Source organism: Ambystoma mexicanum, chromosome 13, assembly GCF_040938575.1.
Source record: "Ambystoma mexicanum isolate Mex_15411 chromosome 13, UKY_AmexF1_1, whole genome shotgun sequence".
Classification (NCBI taxonomy): Eukaryota; Metazoa; Chordata; class Amphibia; order Caudata; family Ambystomatidae; genus Ambystoma; species Ambystoma mexicanum.
Window position 1 is genome coordinate 438,353,236 of NC_090938.1, and position 20,767 is coordinate 438,374,002.

At 48.0% G+C, this 20,767-nt stretch overlaps 1 protein-coding gene across 1 annotated transcript in view; it reads left to right on the top strand.

Moving 5' to 3' along the window:
* Positions 1-20,767, top strand: part of LOC138521314 (leucine-rich repeat-containing protein 37A-like) — a 1,201,733-nt gene that overhangs the window by 60,797 nt on the left and 1,120,169 nt on the right. The gene's annotated exons all lie outside the window — the stretch shown is intronic.

The following is a 20,767-nucleotide window of genomic DNA, read 5'->3' on the forward strand; positions in this document are numbered from 1 at the left end:
TTCACCCTGAGTAGGCTGCTGGGTTGAGGCTTGTTTAGCTCATCTGAAAGAAAGATGATGGTTGGGCTATATATTAGCAGTTTGGCAGAGGTCCCTAATAGGGTATTGTGTTAAGAGTTGTTGGGCCATATGGAGAGGCAGAAGGTGGAGGGGATATGTTTGCACGCAATTGCTGTGATGAGGTGAAAGTGGTCACTAGAAGCCTGTGGTTGTAGGTTGGAGAGCCAAATGGCTCTTTGCTGGTGGAGTAAGGGGGGCGGGGCAATAATGACCCCGGGGGGGGGGCCCGGGTTGGAGGGCACTCGTTTGGAAGGAAGTTGCACTGCGATGGACGGCGTCCCACGTACGTGGTGAGGACACGTTGGCCCGTGTGTCACAAAATGAAGCGTGTTTGGGTATGCCCTGGGGGGGGGGCATGCCAGAGAGGTGACGGAGGAACCGCAGAGGGTTGAGCGTAGAGATAGGTCGGAGTGTGGTCCAGCGCTGCAGTAGTGGTGTGCTGGCGGATCAGGGCCGGGGTGCGCCGGCACCCGAATGGCCCCAGTTGTGAGGGAGCAGCAGTGGTCCTCAGTTGCAAAGGGGGTGCTGAGGCGGTCAGCGTGCTAAGACGCAGGATCTGAAGTCGTGGTGGCCATGCTGTTGCTCGGCGTCCGTTGCTGGGATAAGACAAAAGGTGGGGGTGAAGGGCTTTGGCAGGTCGTAGTGAGCCTGTGTGGGAAGCCAAGTTATGAGCCCGTCAAGTCAGGAGAAGAAAAGGCCAGTGATCTAGTCCGAGTGCTCGGAACCCGAGGGCGTGGGGCCCAAGGAGAAGAGGCAAAGTGCCATTGTAGCGGCACAGGGGGCTTAAGGCTGGCTGGGCTTAGGTTCATACCTGCGGCTGGTAGAAGCGTCCGATCCGTTCGGTTCCAGTCAGGAAGTGAGTGCTCCCGTCCGGCATAAAGCACTTGTTTCCTGATTGGAGAGAACAAAGCTCAATTGTGATTGGTGGGCGGTGCATGATGATATGCATGACACGTGGAGCCCTGATTGGCAGCCAGTGAAATGAACGAAGGGGCGGGGCGTGTCTGCCAAAAAATTAAAACAGTAAGAAACATGTTGTTGGGGGGCACTGGGTAGAGCAGCGTATTGAGAGGGTCACAACGTGGAAGGAGTGGGAAGGAGTGGGAGAGCAGGTCAGGTCTGAAATGACTGGGAAAGTAAAATAAATTGTGTAACCTTTTTAGGTGGGTTGGCTGAAATAAGCTGAGGAGGCACCAGAGGATAGGTGCTAGACACAGTAAGGATCATGTGTCCAGTAGATAGACACCTTGTGCCCCGATTGGCAGCCACTGATTCAGAGGGACAGGGGGCGTCCCCTGTGTGAGAATCACAAAATGGATTGCCCGGAGGGCAGCAGTTGGGAAAAGTGAACTGGTTGATGGTTAAGAGGTCTGGGGGTGAAGAGGAAGGTCTGAGGTGGAGACTAGGGTAAGTGAAGCGGGCGGCCTAGCCCGTGTGGGAAGGGTCCCGAAAAGGGGGTACAGATTAAGGAAGTTAAGTGATAACCTGGTGACACAGAAGGAGAAGGTTGGCTCATAAGAACACATGGAAATCATGATCACTGTTGAGGCCAATAGTTACGCCTCTGTATTTGCATATCAGTCTTGCTTCTCTCTGCCGCAGGTCGAGTTCTCTGTCTCCTCCTCTGGTGTCTGTTGGTGTTGTTTCGAGCCCCACGAAGGGGATGTCATCTTTGTTGGCCCACTGGTGTTTTTCTTGCCAGTGTAGTGCCAGTGGGTACTGGCGATGTCCATAAAGTCAATCAATGTGCTGCTTGATGATCCAGCTAATAAAAAACAAGACAGACATAGTACCAAGGAAGGAAGCGGGGAAATAAGAAGAATATAGGAGAAGTTAGAGCCTTGTTTTTTAACTTAAAATGACTAATGAATATGCCTTGTTATGTACTATTGATGATTATCTATGATTTTCAATGCCTCACTGTTCATTTCACATCACCACAACTCACCCGTTCACCAATGGGTTCAATACACGTGTCATGCTGATTTAACTTACTGAACAACCTGTTATCACCTATGCATCTCTATGACAAACCATGATTGACCAACCTGATTATTTTGCCACCACCAATGTTGTTAATCCAGACAATGCCACTGCGCCGCTCATTCCCTCACACACCTATCACCCCAAACCCCTCACCCATCACAGCCTTGATAAAGGCTACGGTCGAAATGCGCGTCGGCTTTTTTGTTTCACCACATTGGCACAAGATGCCACAATTGTCATGCTGTATCAAAAACATTAAAACACCATGTACAACACTAATTTAAGACTGAATTGTCAATAACTTGCAACAAGTATCAAGAGTATCAAATATTGGACCACCAATAACTGCCAGCGCCGACACCAAACAAGGATTGTCACCCCACTAAGTACCAAAACCTCTCGGGAACCCTGGGGTTTGGTTCCCAGACAAACCATGTGCCAGGCTGCAGGCAAGACCCTTACCTCAAACTGAACGTGTGCGCAGGGGACCGGCTGTCCCGACACTAAACTCCAAACCCCTTGAAACAATTAGGTGGTGCCCAGCCCGGCAGCTTTCATCCTCATCCTATTGTTCGTGATTTTTCTTTTTTCCTAGTTTCCTTTTTTTCCCTTCATTCATTTCTCCCCTCAATTTTCTTCTCCTGTCATCGGGTGTTCAGTCTCTTAAACGTTCTGCCTCCCACGCGACCACCGTTCTTCTCCCTAGGTCTTTCTGTCACTGTACCTTTCCCCTCCCTCAGGACTGTCATGACAGTAGCTGGCTTGAGCTTATTGCTTCCCAAGAGAGGTTCTAGAGCCTCTAATAGTGCTTGCATCTGTTTAAGGCCCTCCACTACTGCAATCCTCAGGAAGTATTCAATATCTCTTTTAAAGCTCAGTGTGAGGTCTTCATCTAGATTCTAGGTTCTATAGCAGCAGCTCCTCCTCCTCAAAATGCTCTTCCTCCCCTTTGGACAAAGCCCGGCTTTCTCACATTTTGTTAATCTCAATTGTGTGTGCCCACATTGACTAAACTGGGCAGGTTTAGGTCCAGAGCAACTTCACCAGGAAGCAAGAGAATGAGACCTAAGGTAGCAGGAATTGTGGCTCACGAGACTGTGCGGTTGACAACAGGCTGGTAGTGGTTAATTTGCTAATGCCTTGCTCCTGATTGAGCTCTGAATGCTGTGAGATTGTTCTTACCCCTTGCACCACTCATGCATACAGAGAAAATTCCACATTGCCGCTGCTCGTTTCATGCGTGATGTCACTCATGCCACCATAATTCTCCAGGGGCTTCTTGATTCCACATTGAACTTTCCGGTGACTCTTGTTCCTCCAGCTCAGACACGGCTCGGCTCCCTACCTCGTGGGCATCACTGAACGCACAGGGACCTGACCACTGCGGAAGGAAGCCGCAAACTAAATCTAAGGTACAAAGTCAATCCTGAGGAAGAAAAGTATGTGTTGATGAACCTTTTACTTCATTATATCCAAAGAAGGCCTGTCAGAGCAGCGCATGTGTAACAAGTTGCTGTCCTTAATGTACAGTTAACTAAAGTCACTGGCCCTCATTCCGAGTTTGGAGGTAAGTAGCGTCCCTTACCGGCACGGCGCAAATAGCGTGTCCTTGCTGGCACCAATAAAGGCCTATTACAACTTCGCGGGCACAATCTTTGCGCCATGCCAGTAAGGGACGAAGCGCCATGCCGCAAAAGGCCCCCAAAAAGCCCTTACCGGCATGAAGCTAGGCGCAGATTACACCTCTGACATAGTCCAATGTAGTCTGACATAGACATTAGAGGTGACCGTAAATAACGGTGACCGTAATTAGCGAACACCGCTATTTACGGTCACCGTTAAATAGCAGAACCGGAAATAGCGTTATCGCACAGGAATGGGAAGGAGCACGGCGGCCATCTTTAAAAACACAATCCATTGGCATCCTCAGCACACAGGACCCCTGGGACACTGCTGACCGACCTAAAAGTTCATCCTACTACCCAAGAATGCCTAAAGCACTCAAGAAGGGATCTGCCCACCTCCGAAAGGAGAGATTTAGCCAGGATGAACTGCAGATGCTCGTCGACACCTTGCATGAGCATGCAGGGACTGTGTTCAGCAGCAACCTGAGGCAGTGTTGCGCAAAAAGGAGATCTGGGCACTAGTTGGCCAGAAGGTCAGTGCAGTGGGCAACACACCCCGCACGGTGAAGGATTGCCGTAAGCAGTGGGATGATCTGCGCCTGAGGGTGCGCAACATTCTCTTGGTAAACCATACCCAGGCCTTGGAAACCGGAGGAGGACCAAGTTCTCCCATTAAGCTCACCCCGTGGGAGGAAACATGTGCAAGCATGATTGGCCCGGAATCAATAGAAGGCGTAGGAGAGATGGAGTGTGGCGCCACAACATCTGCTGATGGAGGTGTGTGTCCAAAGTAAAAACGTCTAAGCCAAATCTGATGAAAGTCAATGCCAATGTCTGTCCAAAGAGTGACGCCATGGTCAGCCACACACACACTCCCTGCAAAGTATGCCGAAGCAAGTGAGACACATGCCGATGCCTGGTGCAAGGCCATAACGTACATGACACATACCACACAAAGTAGGAAATTCCATGAGGCACACAGCATGCATGACCTAAATTGTGAGCATGTCAGACAGCACAGTACCTGGCCAACATGAGTGACACTGACATATGGTTGCATTTACCACCCATGTATGAAATGACGTGCCCTTCCCAACACAAATGCCTATTACCCACAATTGTGTGGATGTGCAATCGTCCCAATGTATGTATGATGCCTATCCAAACATCACTCATGCCATCCCTCTCTTTCACCCCCACAGGCAGTGAGCATGACAGTGAAGAGCAGGACACCACCCCTGCACAGGCCAGACCCAGTAAGAGGTCACAGGAGGACAGCAACCGTCCGTCTACATCCAGGGGACAAGCCAGTGGGGGCCATGTACTAGCAAGCAAGCTACAGCAGGGACACATAGCACCTGCAACACCAAGGCCCGTGGAGGGCACACCACCACCACCCCCCACTGTTCTGCCTGCAGACACCTGTCCGACACCCCGTTCGGAGGAGTCCAGTGTGGCTGCGGAGGTGGCAGCCACGGCACCCCTCACAGTTGAAGACATCCAAGATGACATCTGGGGCACCATCGAGGATTATACAGTGGATGTTGTCCACACCCCAACACAATTTGCATCCCCCAGGTATCTATGAGCGATACCGCTGACACCAACACCCCAGAGCAGTCTGGGCAAGACCAAACCCAGGGACATATCAGTCCGGTATTCAGTCTCGGGGAGGATGAGCAGGCTGGGCATGCCAGCTAGATTCCCAGCATGGCCACAGGGCAGCCGCAGGAGCACAGCGGGCTGACCTGCTCACTGCACTCATCAGGGAATTTGTGCAGGACAACCGTCAGGCCAGGGAGGACTGGCGCACAGAGTTGTCAGCACTGGCCCGGTCCTTCACGGATAACACCACCCGCCTCTGTGAGGAGGTCTCGGGCCTCCGGCAGGTGCTAGGGCGCATTGGCTGATGTTTTGGAGGCAGGTCATCCCGCACTACTACCTCAGCAGGAGGCCACACCATCCACCAGCAGTTCGACACAAACCAGCCCGCTCCGCCGGTCGGTCCGTGCAATGTGCCGACGGGACATGTCACCCCCTGGCTCAGGGAGTGCAGAGTGAAAGTTCAGGCAGCCTCATGTAGCCTTCGTCGACTATATGGCACTTGTGTGGGGGAGTTGTGGGGGGTGAGGGTGTGTGGGGGAGTTGTGGGGGGAGGTGGAGGGGGGAGAGAGTGGTGGAGGGTTTTGTCACTCATGTTATTATTGTTACTTTCAATACACCGGTTGTGTGAAAAAGAAGACCAGAGTGGACATTCATCATTGCGCATGTGTCATTTAATCAATCACAGTGCATAGTGTACATGTACCCCCACACCCAGTGCCAAATTTAGAACCATTATGTCACCCTCTGTTAACATGTATCTCAGAAGTATTATGCGATCACTGACTGGCGCACGGCACGTCCCTCCTGTGCATCGCCACCATGATGATGTCCTGACACATCTTCCTCATCCCCTTCATCATCATCATGTCAGGGGGCAGGGGCCCGTTCTGGCGGATGCACATATTGTGCACCATTACACATGCCATGGTGATCTTGGCCACCTTCTCATGCCTGTAGAGGAGTGCCCCACCCGACCGGCAGAGGCAGCAAAATCGTGCCTTCAAAAGGCCCAAGGTCTGCTCGATGATCACATGTGTACGGGTATGGGAACGATTGTAGTCCTCCTCGTGCCTGTTCTGTGGGTTTCGGACAGGGGTGAGGAGCCACGGCTTCAAGGGATAGCCACCATCACCTGCATGAGAGGGGAATGAAGGTAAATGTTTGCAAATTCATGATGGACAACTGTACTAGGCTCACATGCCTGCAGGTAATCGGTGCCCACATGCACATGTCCCTGGATGCATTGACCCCATTTCAGGTCCCTCTATGTGTCCTGTGCCATTGACTAATGGTGTGGGTTGCATATTCAAGATGATGCATGGTGTGCACTGACATCTTGTTGCACGTGCATCGTATATGCATACAGCAGTGTTGGAGTCAAATTAGTGATGTGTTGTGTTCTTTCAGATTTACTTGTAGGGAGCGTTGGCAGTGTTTGGTACAATATTGGGCATTCTGCGCTGATCATTCCCATGGTGACATGCAGCACTCCTATGGGTGTGCCGACCCGGTGACACACTGTGGAATCCCTAGTTGGTTCAGTTCAATGCACTCCCAGGGATGATTGTCCTGTGTGGTGGTATGCTGGAGACAGCAACATAGTGCATATGCACTGCATGGTACAGGATGCCCTTACGGTGGGTGAGGGCCGCTGATGAGTGGTGCATGTGTTGTGGGATGTGGCCTGGTTACCTGTTAGTCATGTAGTGATAGGTGTCGACCTTACTTCATCACTATGTGATTTGGGTGTCATGTACCGTTTGTGATGCATTGGGGCACAGTGTTCGGTGATATGCACATCGTGCAGTCACATCAACATTCCCACCCAGGTGGAGAATGCACCCCCCCCATTCCCACCCAGGTGGAGTATGCTTCCCTCCCATTACCTCCCAGGTAGAGTATGCACCCCCCCCATTCCCACCCAGGTGGAGTATGCATCCACCCACCTCACAACCCCGATGCACTGCCATGCCCCAGTCAGGCAACTCACCAAGCAGCCAGGCACGTCGTCCAGCATGTTGCTCCATGAAGCGTGGTAGCGTGGAGTTCCGCAGGACCATAGATTCATGAGTTGATCCGGGATATCCGGCACAGCAATGTGTGACGATCTTGCTGGCGTTGCATACCATCTGCACATTGATGGAGTGGTATTGCTTGCGGTTGCGATACACCACCTCAATGACATGCGGGACCACCAACTCCACGTGGGTGCAGTCGAGGGCACCTACACAATTTGGCATGCCTGCCAGAGCATGGAAGGCAACTTTTGTATCGAATATCTCCTGGGGAGTCCGTGGTAGGGATATGTATTCCCTTGTGTGCTTGAGGAGGGCATCCAGCACTTGGTTCAGAATCCGGGAAAATAAGGGTTGTGATATGCCATGCATGTGCCCCACTGTGTGCTGGTAGGTGCCTGTGGCAAGGAAGTGGAGCACAGACACTACCTTCAGTAGAGGGTGGATGGCGGTGCGTATTTCTATGAGGCTCACTATGTCGTCGTGTATCAGGTCCACTATGGTGGTGATGGTGTCCCGGTCAAGCCAGTACAGGGTGTGGATCTGCTCAGGGGTTAGATTGATTGATATTGATTGATTGATATTTTATTTCTATCGCGCTCGTACACAAGTGTTTCAGAGTGCGACAAGGCAAGGGAGGGGAACAGGGAAGAACAAAAACAGCGATCTTACTAGGCCCAGTGACATTGAGAATGCGCAAGTGCATGGGAGAGGGGGGAGGGGAAAAGTGCATGGAAGGGGGGAGAGGTGGAAAGTGCGAAGCAGAGGAGAAACAGATAAATAACAATAAATAAATAATAAAGGCAACAAACAGTGGTAATGCAGCCAGCAATTTGCAAGTGCTAGGTTTAAGGCAGCAGACAGGGTAGGTCTGATAAGGGCAGGAAGAAAAAGGGGGGGGCTGTATGGGTACAGATACAGACCCCAGTGCAAGGGGAGGCCCGGAGGCAGTGCGGGAGGGTGGCAGGATGAGCAGGTACCTGGGCCCAAAGGACAGAGGGTGGCCAGGTGCACGGTGCCAAGAGAGAACAGATCAGCAGGGGAGAGGGGGAGCGAAGGCAGAAGAAAAGAGGAAGGTCTTGAGGTGCTTCCGGAACCGGAGATCGTTCTCCTCAAGTTTTAGAGTGGCAGGGAGGCTGTTCCAGAGGGGGGCCCCAGCCGAAGACAGAGATCTACCCCCAGCTCGTTTCTTAGAAAAACGACTGACCCTGAGTGAGTTGGAGGTAGAGGAGCGAAGAGCTCGAGAGGGGAGGTATTTGCGGAGGGATAGCTGAAGGTATTTTGGACCCAGGCCCCAGAAAGCCTTGTGGACAATGCAGAAGGTTTTGAATTTAATCCTTGCATCCACTGGGAGCCAGCTGAGAGATTTCAGAGCTGGAGAGATACGATCCCAGGGCTTGAGGCCAAGGACAAGTCTTGCAGTCCTGTTCTGGATTAGTTGCAGAGGGCGGAGAGTAGAGGCAGGTAGATTTAGAAAGAGGCTGTTACAATAGTCCAAGCTAGAGAGAACCAGAGCTTGAGATACCATGAGCTTCTGGGGGAAGGAGAGGAAAGGCAGAGTACCTCTGAGGAGGTGCAGTCGGACATGTGACTTTTTAGAGACCTCGGAGATGTGGGCGGAGAAGGAAAGGGTGGAGTCAAGGTTGACCCCGAGGTTCTTAGCCTCGCAGGTGGGGGTAGGAGGAGGGCCAAGGGAGGCCGGCCAGAGAATGAGTGGAAAGGATGGTGAAGGTGTGCCGATGAGGAGGATCTCCGTCTTGCTGGCATTCAGACAAAGATCATTGGTGGCACACCAATCTTGAATGGCAGTTAGGAAATCAGAGATGAGAGAGGGAGAGGAGGTGGCAGAGGGCAGCCTGAAAATGAGTTGAGTGTTGTCAGCGTAGCACTGGAAATTTGAGCAGAAAATGGCAATGCAGTGGGCGAGAGTTGCCAGGTATTGGTTGAAAGCCAGGGCGAGAGGTTAGAACGCTGGGGAACACGACAGGTAGAGAGGAAGATAGATGAAAGGAAGGACCCAAGTTGGACCTGGGAGGGTCGATCTGAGGGGAAAGAGGTCAGCCAGGCCAGAGCCTGATCAGTGATACCCAGGTTTTCACGGAGACGGTTGAGCAGGATGGTATGGTTGACCGTGTCGAAGGCAGAAGAGAGATCGAGGAGGATGAAGACAGAGGGAATGTTAGAGTCAAGGTTGGAGAGCAGATCTTCACAGATGTTCAGGAGAGCAGTTTCCGTGCTTCTGGCAGCTCTGAAGCCAGACTGGTGGTCATGGAGACAGCCAACAGAATTGGAATGAAGGTTAAGCTGAGAGATGGCCAACTTTTCCAGGAGTTTGCCAAGAAACGGAGTAATGGATATTGGGCGATAGTTAGCTGGACAAGAAGGATCAGCTATGGGTTTCTTGAGAAGAGGATGCACAAAGGAGTGCTTCAGAGTGGAGGGGAAGGATACAGAGTCAAAGGAGTGGTTGCAAAAATCAGCAAGAGCCGGAGCGAGGATGTCAATGTGGTCCTTGATGGTTTTAGAGGAACAGGGATGAACCTGTTTTGAAGAGGCTTTCATAGATCGGTCTTGTCTAGCAACCTCGTCAGGGGTGAAAAGAGGAAAGGACGAGAAGGATGGTGGGAGGGTGGCTAAAGGAGGGTCAGCAAGCACAGATGGAGAGGGAAGAGGAGGGGTGTGGGTGGAGAGGGTGGACAGGATGTCCTGGGTTTTTGAAATGAAGTGAGAGGCAAGGGCATTGCAAAGAGCCTGGGAGGCAACAGGAGGGGTAGAGACTGCAGCAGGGTTGGCCAGCTCCTTGCAGATTTTAAAGAGTTCGGGCGAGTTGTTAGATGCCGCAGAGACACAAGCTTGAATGTGGACTCTCTTCTTGGTGAGGACAGAGAGTCGGTATTGCCTTTGTAGCAGGCGACAGGCCAGTTTGTCAGAGGATGAACAGGAAGTCCTCCATTTCCTCTCAGCTGCCCTACACTTACGTTTAATGGACTGGCTCTGATGAGAGGGATTGTGGGCTGCCGGAGTGGTAATGATGGCTGCACTGGTCGGGCATGCTGGGCCTGTCTCACCCTCCTTCTACTCCTGCGTCTCCTCTGTGGTGGCAGCTGTTGTTGTTGTTGGTGTTGTGGCAATGCAAGCAAGTCCTGCAGCTCCAGTAATGCTACTACTATTGGAATCATCTTGGTGTGCGAGGAGGTGTGGTGTGTGGGTGTGCTCCTTTTGTACTGGGCCTGACTCCATTGCCTCCACCAGTGCTGATTGTGTGCACCTGTGCCAGTTTGGGACACTGCTCAGGGCTTTTTACGGCATGTCCGCGATGCCGGTATTTACGCTGTGCCGGCAAGCACTTTTTTCAGCTTCTTGAGGCCGTTATTTGCATGTCCGCCTCACTTGTGATCTACTCCGATTTACGGCATGCCGCTAATGCCGGCATGGTGGGTCGCGTGCGCGCGACCAGACTGCTATTAACTACACCGTACTTTACGATGCCGTTAATAGCGGTCTGGTTGGTCAGAATATGCCGTTGCGGTAATCGATGCCGGTATTCCTTTACCGGCATCGTTTTTCCCTTTGCATCAACCTCGGAATGAGGGTCACTGTATTTCAACTCGAATAAGTGATGCAAGAGACCATCACTGGCCCCACAGAAAACACTCAATGTATGAGATAACAAGCATTGGCAATGCCATTAGTTTGGGGTTTTGTATAGGCATGGAAAAGGCACTTACCAGGCTCTGACCTAGTGGTATTAACTGGCCATTGATGCTAGCAGGTGCAAATGGAGGGAGTACCTGAGCATTTAATTACAGTGCCTGGAAAATAACAGTAAGGTGCCTATCCCTTGTTTATTTGATTTCTGTATATGTATGAGTGGGCTGCAACCTGTAGGAGACCTGAGCAAGGGAGTCTGACACCTCACTGTACACATGTGCATACCAGGAGTACCCAGGGGATGGTGGATTGACCCTAGTAAGGACCAAAGGGAGTTCCCTCCTTATAGGAGACAGCTACCCCAGTGCCCCGGTTGAATAAACAGACACAGTCTGGCTTCGTGTAACAAACGGACACCGCTTTACTTTATAAATATATATCAGACCAACAAAATCTTTGTCACACATAAGCCATCTTACATAACTGAGCTCCTAATTGAGGCTCCTTCAGATAATACAGGAAAGTAGCAATGTTCACAGTTTTCATTTCATCACATTTGGTATCATGTAATTACACCTTTTCCATCTCAGGGTTTTCCTCCGTGCGTCCGTTCGGCCTTTGGGACCCATTTTATTACCATTAGCTGAATATAACTTTTCATACATTTATGTGTGGGCCCCTGGGAATTGGTGCATACACTTTGGTTACCTAAATGTACACTTATTTAACACAGAACTTACTTGAGAAAGTGCACATTCACTTTTGGTAAATAAATATTCAAATATATCCTGTAGATCACATTAGAAAGTGCACATTCACATTTGGTACTAAATATTCACATGCATCATGTAGGTCACATGTGGAAGTGCGCATTCACCTTTGGTAAATAAATAGTTCTGTGGTACGAAATATTCACATATATCATGTAGGTCGCTTGAGGAAGTGCGCATTCACCTTTGGTAAATAAATATTCAGAGATATCATGTAGGTCTTATGAGAAACTGCGCATTCACCGAGGGTACTAAGTATTCACATATATCATGTAGGTCACATGAGGCAGTGCGCATTCACCTGTGGTACTAAATATTCACATATATCATGTAGGTCACATGAGGAAGTGTGCATTCACCTGTGGTACTAAATATTCACATATATCATGTAGGTCACATGAGGAAGTGTGCATTCACCTGTGGTACTAAATATTCACATATATTTTGCAGGTCACTTGAGTAAGTGCACATTCACCTCTGGTAATTAAATATTCAAATAGATCATGTGGGACTTGTGAGGAAGTGTGCATTCACCTATGTTACTAAATATTCACATATGTCATGTAGTTCACTTGAGGAAGTGCGCATTCACTTTTGGTAAATAAAAATTAAAATAATTCAAATAGAACACATAGGGAAAGTGCGCATTCACCTTTGGTAAATAAATATTCAAATATGTCTTACGCCAAGGTACCCAGTCAAGATACCTGGCCGTAACCCCTCCTTAGCGCTGCGTCATGGAAAGGCACACCCTTGGGACCATCCCAGGGGGAATTATCCAGTTCTAACCCCCCACCCCACCCAGAGCGGATGAAGTGTAGCAACCACGGGGCATGTTGAATCACTGTTCCTCTCAGGGCTGTCGGATCACCAAACCCCGGGTCAATCCCCACTATACCAACTAGGGCCTAGGACGGGCCAAAGAAGCACTGAGAGGGGTCCTTGCCGGGTCCGGATGGGACAAACCCCCTCCTTTTTTCTCGTAACACAGCCCATCTCACAGGCCTCTCTGCGTTCCCGATGGGATGGGAGAGGAGGAATTTGTCCTCTGTCAGGGCACCCCTCAGCCCACGTGTATGCCGGCAAGCGGGGCCCGTTCTTAGGATTTCTTAGGATTTCCCTTTCCTACCTTACTCAACCTCTTAGCGCGCACACTGCCCGCTCTCTCTCTCTCACAGTAGCGGTGGCTGGCCGGTTGACACCCCTGCCAGAGAGCCCTTAGACAGCGGCCCCCGGCACACTCCCTCGACCCCGAGTGGGGGAGAGAGACTGGCTTCTGCCAGGCAGATGGCCCGACGGGAGGGACCGCCCCTCTGAGACAGAATCGAGCTCCTGTCACCCTTCGCCTCCTCCTTGCTCTCCCCCTAGCAGTCCCCTTCTGACACTTATACATCGCAGGGATTCTCCAATGGTAATCCGCAAGCAGGGGGGCCCGCGACAGCCCTGAGGTGAAATCACCTCACAAACAATCCTGCTCCGCCTGCTGGTAGAACCTACCATTATTGTCCCAAGCCCACTCTGCGCACCAAAACACTACCCACCTGGCCTGAGTGGAAATACGTCTTCTGGCGGGCACCGTCATTAGGTGTTGGGCCGAGACGAGATCTCAGCTTGTCCAATGTCAGGTGGGAAAAGCTTGTACAGTCCTGTTTTTCTTTTGCAACCTTGCACTTTTGTATTGAAACGACACTAACGGCACCAGAGGACAGAGAAGATAGCAGGACTTGGTGCATTTACTCACACAGCTGGCACAGAGGAGGGAGCAACCATAGAGTGTGAGAAATTCATTTGCACTTGGTGACTCGCGATACAGTGCCCTTTTTCCCAGTCGTGCTTGAGGGTTTGGACCTCTCTTCTTTTGCCCATGCTCGAATTTTCTAGCATCTACCAAAAGCCAGTCTTTTTATAACAACAGCGATAGGAGTACACAGCCAATTTCAAGGTGAACAGAAATAAAAGTGTACATGGGTCCTGCTTTATTTCCAGAAATCCCTGTGCACAGAGATGCTCTGGTTCAGCAAAGCACAAATAAAAGTAACATGGCATAATTGTAGAGATACCCCTCTGGTGTAATTATGGAACTCTATTAATTAGAGAGAAATCCCAGTAGTGATTGGTCCACTTAAAGCGTGGAACCAAATGACTACTCTGTCTATACCCGGGAAGGGAAAACACATCAATATATTAAGGAGACAGAGCTCAATAACAGGTTACACACCGCAATTAGGTTCCTAATAAAACCATATATCAACTTTAATTAAATGCACAACAGAGGTTATAATTAACATATCTAGTAAAAAACATCATAATTCCTATACATAATCTCTGTTAAGATCAACATTTAAAAATCAAGGATTTTGTCAATTCCAAACAAATGGTAAGGTAACAAAAAGATAATGAGTACATTCAGTAAATAAATGACAGTGTAATTCAGTTTCTGATTATTATTCGATAACATAAGTTGTTGTGATCCTGTATACATCCAGGAAATTTTCTCGACATGTTTCTGTTCTTTCGGAGATTTACTCAGAGAACTTTCATCAGGAGAATTTGTCAAAATCACGAAAATCCAAATTAAAATAGTAAACTGTTTTGTAAGTAGGACAGTATAGTGTACACGTGTAATCTGTAGATTAAAAAAAGGGGACAAATAAGAAGCTAATAGATAGCTATGGTACATCTGTCAACTTCCCCAAAGGGGGAACAAGGGAGCAAGACGATGGGTTTATTTTACCTTTCGTAGTGCACGTGGGGGCTCACAACATAAGTGAATCAAGTTGTAGTCAGCTATAAAGTAGCTGTCGACCTGTAATAAATACACGAAAAACCTTGGTCAGTGTTTTTCAAAAGAGCTAAAAAACGGGAGTTCGAGAGATTCGATAGTTACAGTTAGCAATAATAAGTAGGTTGGTTCCTTCAATAGAGATGAGCTCACCTGAAACGACTGCTAAATCGGTATGTCATACGTAGCTGAAAGGCAGGCAACTCTTTAGATGGTTCCTACTTGAAAGGGCAATGCTGTCACTCTCATGAGTAGTTAGAGCTTGCTAAAGAGGCCACTCCTGTCTCTACAAACAAGGAGCAAAGAAAGGCTTGTGAGTTTGGCGACATAATTGCAAGGTTAAGTAACATAGAGGGCATCTAGCATAACGGGGGTCCCATCACCACTAAAGGTACCAAGCGGTGGGTCATGCAGCAGTGTGCAATGGGGTGAGTGTCCCTAGGTAGCTATTCACCCAATGAGTAGAAGAACGAAAACACGTATCTACTAGAACAAGTTTACAGGAGTCATCAGTAATTAATGTATTGAAGTAAAAACCTTCCCATCGTGAAAAAAGGCAGCGTGTATCGCTATGGGAGCTAGCTTTTGCCCATCGCCTTATATCAATGCACGAATCAGAGAGGATGTCACCCCTAACAAAGTGCAACCCCAAGTGTGTATATGGAGTGGCCAGCACAAAAGTGTATACCCCAGTGAAACTGAAGGTAGTAGCTTACCACCAGTCTGGGTGGAAGTATAGCTCGTGTGCTAATACTGCTGTGGTGCCTCACAATGTGGAAACACATCCATATTCGACCTAGACTCGCGTACGTATCTGTTCGAATATAAACAAGAAAAACTCCCTGATTTGCGGCTCAAAATACGTGGTTCAATTGCTAATGCACTCGTGCTGGAGACCCCAGAAATAAAGTCGCACATACCTCGTAAATGTCCGGTCAGTATGCGGATAAAGTGGCACCCTCAACTCGAATGCAGATGCTCACTGGCAGCGTCTCTACCGGCGGCGCGATACTCACGAGCTTGTGTATATCGGTTACCATGGAAAGGTAACGCGCGTCCTTCTACGTAAGGGACGTAATACGCCGTAGTGGAGTTAGCGGTCGGCCATAATGGAACCGCTTAAGGATAAACATGCACCGCGGCATGTAGCATGGTTTAATCTGATCCTATAGGTGATCGTGCAGTCATACCGTCCGGGTCATAAGAAAAGGGGCGCATCTACACTGTATAATCCTGTGGTGCACGGTGACCATAGGGTCATCTTTTAATCCATCCAAAAACACCGGCTAAATGTACTCGATGTATAGAGACTCCGCCCCCTAAACAGAAACGTGGCTCGCCCCTCGTGACTGGATATATAGTCACAATGTATGCTACAGAAGAGGGGCTCGAGGTGTAAAAATATGCATGGCTGTCAGTGTGTTCTTAAAAAAGATACATAACGGTTATGTACCCAGCACGCAGGTGTAGTTAAACACTTGTCTAAACCTTCAAGATAGGCAATAAAGTCATAATGCAGCCTCAAAAAATTGGGGGACGGGAGGGGGGGGTATTTTTAGTTTACACAAAGTGCATGGCTAAAAATGCATGAATAACAAGAATAAGCAGTTGCTAACTACATTGCTTACATAAGATGGCTAGATACAAGATTGTCTTTCGCGTACACACATGATATTCAATTGTCCTTGATATAGAGATAAAACTCATATCTAACCTTTCTGTTGACTGTAACATTGTAGCTACTCTTCGTTCATCTACAGTAAGTCTCAATCACTGTATTCATCATCTCATATTGTTCTAAGCGCATAATGTCTGCCAACAGGTGTATGTCAGGTGGTATAAAAACGTGTACTCTCCTCTGTGGTGAAGAGCATTAGTTAGAGAGACTCATAATTGTTAATGCAAAATATAGTCACCATCAACTTAATCTCAATATCGCTTGTGTACCTCGCCTCCAAAATGTACTTGCACACATTTACTTAATAACCAGCCATTTAAACCTAGCACTGTGCAAAGGAATGTACTTCTAGGTATACGTTTAGATTATAAACTGTTAGAGGGCTAGTGCGTTTTTAATGGTGGATTTTATGCCATTCTACAGAGTCATTCAAACCTTTAGTGTCGCTCTGTAATCTAAAAATCATTTCTTGTTCTTTCCTCAAGAGTCTGTTTTCTAGTGTCTGTGGGTTGCCACCTTTAAGTGTCAGGAGTACGGTCCATGTGAAGTCTTCATATTCATGTTCTGCCTGGATAAAATGCTTTACCTACGGGGCATTCTCTGTTTTATTTTTGAGGCAGCTTCGGTGTTCCATAATCCTTACCTTGAGTTTGCGTATAGTTTTGCCCACATACATCAAGCCGCACCTGCATTTTATCAGATATACCACATGGTTGGTGTTACAATTAGTTAAGGTTTTCTGTATACATGGTTTAGACAGTCCTACATCGATCTCCTTACTTTTGCAGGTGAGTTTACATACTCCGCAGGAACCACAAGGATAGTGACCACTAATGGGCGGTAACCCCCAAAGGGTGGTTAAATTTGTAGTGTTCTGTGTTAGTGGTTTAAGTCTACTTCCACTTACTCTATTGCCAATTGTGGTGCTTCTTTTATAGGCTCCATTATGGCCGACCGCTAACTCCACTACGGTGTATTACGTCCCTTACGTAGACAGACACGCGTTAGCTTTTCCATAGTAACCGATATACACAAGCTCGTGAATATCGCGCCGCCGGTAGAGACGCCGCCAGTGAGCATCTGCATTCGAGTTGAGGGTGCCACTTTATCCGCATACTGACCGGACATTTACGAGGTATGTGCGACTTTATTTCTGGGGTCTCCAGCACGAGTGCATTGGCAATTGAACCACGTATTTTGAGCCGCGAATCAGGGAGTTTTTCTTGTTTATATTCGAACAGATACGTACGCGAGCCTAGGTCGAATATGGATGTGTTTCCACATTGTGAGGCACCACAGCAGTATTAGCACACAAGCTATACTTCCACCCAGACTGGTGGTAAGCTACTACCTTCAGTTTCACTGGGGTATACACTTTTGTGCTGGCCCCTCCATATACACACTTGGGGTTGCACTTTTTTAGGGGTGACATCCTCTCTGATTGGTGCATTGATATAAGGCGATGGGCAAAAGCTAGCTCCCATAGCGATACACGCTGCCTATTCTCACGATGGGAAGGTTTTTACTTCAATACATTAATTACTGATGACTCCTGTAAACTTGTTCTAGTAGAAACGTGTTTTCGTTCTTCTACTCATTGGGTGAATAGCTACCTAGGGACACTCACCCCATTGCACACTGCTGCATGACCCACCGCTTGTCACCATTAGTGGTGACGGGACCCCCCGTTATGCTAGATGCCCTCTATGTTACTTAACCTTGCAATTATGGCGCCAAGCTCACAAGCCTTTCTTTGCTCCTTGTTTGTAGAGACACCAGTGGCCTCTTTAGCAAGCTCTAACTACTCATGAGAGTGACAGCAGTGCCCTTTCAAGTAAGAACCATCCAAAGGGTTGCCCCCCTTTCAGCTACGTACAACATACCGACTTAGCAGTCGTTTCAGGTGAGCTCATCTCTATTTAAGGAGCCAACCTACTTATTATTGCTAACTGTAACTATCGAATCTCTCGAACTCCCGTTTTTTAGCTCTTTTGAAAAACACTGACCAAGGTTTTTCGTGTATTCATTACAGGTCGACAGCTACTTTATAGCTGACTACAACTTGATTCACTTATGTTGTGAGCCCCCACGTGCACTACGAAAGGTAACATAAACCCATTGTCTTGCTCCCTTGTTCCCCATTTGGGGAAGTTGACAGATGTACCATAGCTATCTGTTAGCTTCTTATCTATCCCCTTTTCTTTTAATCTACAGGTTACACGTGTACACTATACTGTCCTACTTACAAAACAGTTTACTATTTTAATTTGGATTTTCGTGATTTTGACAAATTCTCCTGATGAAAGTTCTCTGAGTAAATCTCCGAAAGAACAGAAACATGTCGAGACAATTTCCTGGATGTATACAGGATCACAACAACTTATGTTATCGAATAATAATCAGAAACTGAATTACACTGTCATTTATTTGCTGAATGTACTCATTTTCTTTTTGTTACCTTACCATTTGTTTGGAATTGACGAAATCCTTGATTTTTAAATGTTGATTTTAACAGAGATTGTGTATAGGAATTATGATGTTTTTTACTAGATGTGTGAATTATAACCTCTTTTGTGCATTTAATTAAAGTTGATATATGGTTTTATTAGGAACCTAATTGCGGTGTGTAACCTGTTATTGAGCTCTGTCTCCTTAATATATTGATGTAATTATGGAACTGGCCTGCCGCCGGTGCTATTGGTCGGGCCTTCGTACAGAGGAGCGGGACACCAAGCGGCTTGCCACCTTTCTTTATTATGCACAACTGACTTACCCAAGGGTCCTCGTCACTTCCTCCCTCCACCACGCGCCCCAACTAGTCCCTCCAACATAATGAGGCTAACAGGTCTCCGAATACCAACATGACATCTAGCACGCACAGTCTTGAAAATAGATTGAAAATGGACTATAATCAGACGGTTGGCTAGTCAATTTAATGAGATGCAGAAACTGTGCTCTTTTTTCTTTACAGCTGTTTGGATTGGGATGGTATTCTTCACTGAATATTGTTTAGAACATGCACGGAACGCTGCTGCTGTAGCAAGGGACATGGAAACACTTGCTGCCAGCAACCATTGGAATGAACACGGAGGTATGGGCCTTATATTTTGTGGCTTTTTCCATGCTCTTACAGAGAGGGTGAGAGAGCAGCCAATCAAAACATATTCAACGCATGACAACGGATGCGCGTGGTCCTGTGCTTTGCGTCATTCTCTTGAAGAGCGTGGTGGTCTGTCAGATGATACAAAGCATGTTAGACCGAAGCATGCAGGCTATGCTTCCAGTTCAAGCGCTAGGAAGAATTGTGCAACAGACAAAACATTATTTGATCAAATTCCCATTGAAATGTGGACAGGTCTCAAGTCCTAAACAAGCTCAAAAAATGCAAATGACTTTAGCTATTTTAAAAAATATTATACTCACACGATTCGATGTATCATTTTATTTGGAAAAATGCATGGTATCATTCCCATTCAAAGATGGCCGCTAGTTTGGCTTCTTTCCAGAGAGCTTCCTTAGAGACAGCCTTCCAACATGGCTGCCTCGATGGAAGAGCTCAGAGCTCAAAGAGTTCCGAGATGGGCAGGAATCGCTGGGATTAGCCATAGGGATTAGCTTGGCTATGGGTGGGGAATGGGAGGGATTCAATAACCAAACAACACCAAATACACTGTGTATCCCTCCTCAATTGTCATAGCCATGAAAAAGCATTACAGGCCCCCTTTCAAAGCCCATATTTGAAGCTCTTATGTTAAAGCTCTTATTTTAACGACAATTGTTTTGGTTTAAAGGTAGCACTTTCAGCATCACCTAATAGCGCAAACTAAAAAGGACTTGGCTGGAATATATAGAAATATATGCAGGATGTATAGGATAATAGGACTCCTTCCTTCAGACAAAGCATGATACTTTCATTGGGGCGATGACTGTGACCCCACCCGGCACTGAGTATGGCAAGTACCGCATGAGCACACATACCATCTTGCAAACAAATAACTGTTCACAGGGGGCGCGACCTTAACCATCCATGGACACCTTCACATAGCTCTCAACCATTTGTGTTGCAAGGGCGGGTGAAATCACCCGATTTTGTTTTTGGCGGGTGAGACGCCCATTGGAATGAATGGGCGTGCAGGAGGCTTGGCGGGTGAGTCAGCCCTTTACAAGGCGGGTGACACCCGCCAAAAGCGTGTGAGCTGAGAGCTATGCCTTCACCTAACACCCAGTGGGCAACCAAGGGGTATGAGCCTGGGCTTCATGACCAGTAGGCCAACCATGAGCCCTAACCACCCCACAACCACACCTTGGGAGATGAATATAAGAAGATTCCACACTTTAGTCTCCTTCCCTCCCCTAAAATTTACAATGGTGTCCTATGAATTTTTGCCATCATAACAAGCCTTTTGCAATTAGAAACAAGTTGCTGCATCATTGTTATTACATTTCATAAATTGACCACGAGAAATTGACAACAACTGGTAAACCCTTTTTACATGGCTTCTGTTTCATGAACTACAATCAGAGACTTGCTTAAGGGGTAGGTGGGAGGGATACAAAAATGCAGGGAACACAGCCAGCTTCAGAAAATGAAGAGG